This window comes from Gracilinanus agilis, unplaced genomic scaffold (assembly GCF_016433145.1).
Source record: "Gracilinanus agilis isolate LMUSP501 unplaced genomic scaffold, AgileGrace unplaced_scaffold53804, whole genome shotgun sequence".
Lineage (NCBI taxonomy): Eukaryota > Metazoa > Chordata > Mammalia > Didelphimorphia > Didelphidae > Gracilinanus > Gracilinanus agilis.
This window is the reverse complement of record NW_025388915.1, coordinates 1-2,785: the sequence shown is the minus strand read 5'-3', so window position 1 is coordinate 2,785 and position 2,785 is coordinate 1. Positions and strand designations below refer to the sequence as shown.

The following is a 2,785-nucleotide window of genomic DNA, read 5'->3' as shown; positions in this document are numbered from 1 at the left end:
GTGTCTGAGGCCAGATTTGAACCTAGGACCTCCCGTCTCTAGGCCTGACTCTCACTCCACTGAGCTACCCAGCTGCCCCTATTCCTATATACTTTTTCAATTTTTATGCTCAAAATAAGTGTTGTCAGATTCAAATTAACGTTCAATACTTCAAGTATTATCTTTATAAAGTTTATTATCTGACAAAACAGAACCATGTGACTAAGTTTTTTCTACCTGCTCAAAAATCCCCGCTCCACCAAAGCCACAACAGGAAGGAAAGAGGGTGAGAGACGGAAATATACCCAATTTATATCCTGTCTCTATTAGCATGTAACAACAGGAAGTGAGTAAGGTGCTGGGGATGGTAGTTTTTAGGATAACAAATTCTAATTACACAGCATGCTTCTCTTATGATTCTGCTTCTTCGTTTCATATTAGTTCATTTAAGATTTCCACAGTTTCTTTCAATTCAATCAAATACTATCATATGCCAGCACTGGGTTGGGAATAAAATGAGAAAAGGAGAGGAGACCACACACACACACACACACACACACACACACATATACATGTGGTATAACATCAACATTTCTGTACATTATCAATAAAACAGTAGGAAAACTTAGAAAGAGAAATTCCATTTAAAATGACTACAAAATGTACAAAATACTTAGGATGCTATTTGCTAAGATAGAGAAAAACTATATGAATGGGGGCAGCTAAGTGGCACAGTGGATAAAGTGCCAGGCCTGGAGTAGGGAGGATCTGGTTCAAATATGGCCTCAAATACTTCCTAATTGTGTCACCCTGGACAAGTTACTTAATTTGCCTAGCCTTTATCCCTCTTCTGCTTTGGGACTGATATTTAGTATTGATTCTAAGACAGAAGAGAACGGTTTTAAAAAAATAAAAATAGGACACTTCCTGGTTAGGTATGGAGAGAGCCTGGTGAAAGGATCCGGGTTGGTGAAGGAAAGTCATAGCCATGGCGCCAGGAGGCATCTCGGTGCCAGTCATCGTGATGAGCATGTTCTGGGGGTCGTTGGTATTTTTTCCCCCTTCTTCATCCCTAAAGGTCCCAGTCGTGGTATTATCATCATCATACTGGTTGTCAGTTCTGTTTGCTGCTATCTCTTTTGGCTGATTGCTCTTCTGGCCCAGCTCCACCCTCTCTTTGGACCAGAGTTAAAAAATGAAATCATCTGGTATCTCTAATATCACTGGCCTTGAGGAAGAGGATGGTCTGTGTGACTCTGTCATTTAGGAAAAGAAGATAAATATTCTACATCTTGTAAAAGCACCTCTTAATCCAAAGAATGCCTTAACTCATCTGTCTGGAGACGAGCTGCCTTAAATATTTATACTATACTTGAATTTTCACCTTATTCCAAACTTCGGTATTTTTGTCTGCTACATACTTTTAAGAAATTCACTTTGTCATACTGTGCGCCTCTTTTATCTAACAAATAAACCAAAGGTATATGGGAGAGGAGTTCTTCAAGTTCTTAGACATAAATGGGGAAAATACAATAATACATCTCACTAAAATCATATTCTTCTCCATCAGAAGAGTCCATATACCTTTGATATATTTAAGACTCAAACAGCAAGATGAATGGCTACAGTTTTGTTCATCACCAAGAGATCATGTTCAGAGGAAAAATGTACCCTAAAGGTGTTGAAGCTGTATCAAACTGTATTTTCCAAAGAATTTAAATTAAATTTCTATCTCCCTTTGGAATAAAATTTTTTCTGCTTCCCACAAAAATAAAATAAAATAAAAATAAAAATAAAAGAAGTAAAATCAGATCTAAAAAATTGAAGAAATATTCATTGCTCATAGGTAGGTCAAGTCAATATAATTAAAATGACAGTTCTTTAGTTTATTATTTAGTTCCCTACAAATCAAATGTTCAAAGAATTACTTTATAGGATTGGAAAAATAATAATGAAATTCATCTGGAGGGATAAAAATCAAGAATCTCAAGGGAAATGATAAAAAAGTATAAAGAAAGGAAGCCTAGCAAGGCCAGATCTCAAATTATATTGCCAAGCAATAACCATCAAAACAATTAATTGCTGGTTAAAAAAAGAAAAGTCAATTAGAGTAACATATATACATAAAACCTCAAATGAGCACAGTAGGCTAGTATTTGATAAATTCCAAAATAATAGCTATTGTTGTAAGAACTTACTATTTAAAAAAAATTCTGGAAAAACTAGAAAGCAATTTGAGAGGATTTAGGCATTGACCAATATTTCACACCATATGCCAAGATAAGCTCTGTTTAGACATAAAGGGAGACAATAAAAATTAGAAGGGCAAGGAAAAAATAACCTTTCCAATATATGGGTAGGAAAAGAATTCATGACCAAAAAAGTGATAAAGAAGAGTATAGAAGATAAATGGACAATTTTGATTCCACAAAATTTAGGAATTTTTACACAATATTTAATATTAGAAGAGAAACAGGTACCTGAGGGTGGGAAAAATCTTTGCAATGAATTTGTCTGATAATGGTCTCATTTCCAAGATATATAGGGAACTGATTCAGATTTTAAAAATTAAGAACCATTCCCCTATGGTTAAAAGATATGAACAACTAACATTCAGAGGAAAAAATCCAAGCTAACAATAACCAAATGAAAAAAAAATATTCCAATTCACTAATAATTAGAAAAATGCAAATCAAAGCAAGTCTAAGATTCCACCACATATAAATCAAGACTAGCAAAGTTAACAAAAAGGGGAAAATGACAAATGTCAATGGGGCTATGGAAAAATGGCATATATATATATATA

The 2,785-nt window shown here is 34.4% G+C and overlaps 1 pseudogene; it reads left to right on the top strand.

Annotated features, from left to right (window-relative positions):
• The first annotated feature begins 967 nt into the window (after nucleotides 1-967).
• LOC123255894 lies at nucleotides 968-1,212 on the top strand (annotated as a pseudogene).
• Nucleotides 1,213-2,785: the final 1,573 nt, after the last annotated feature.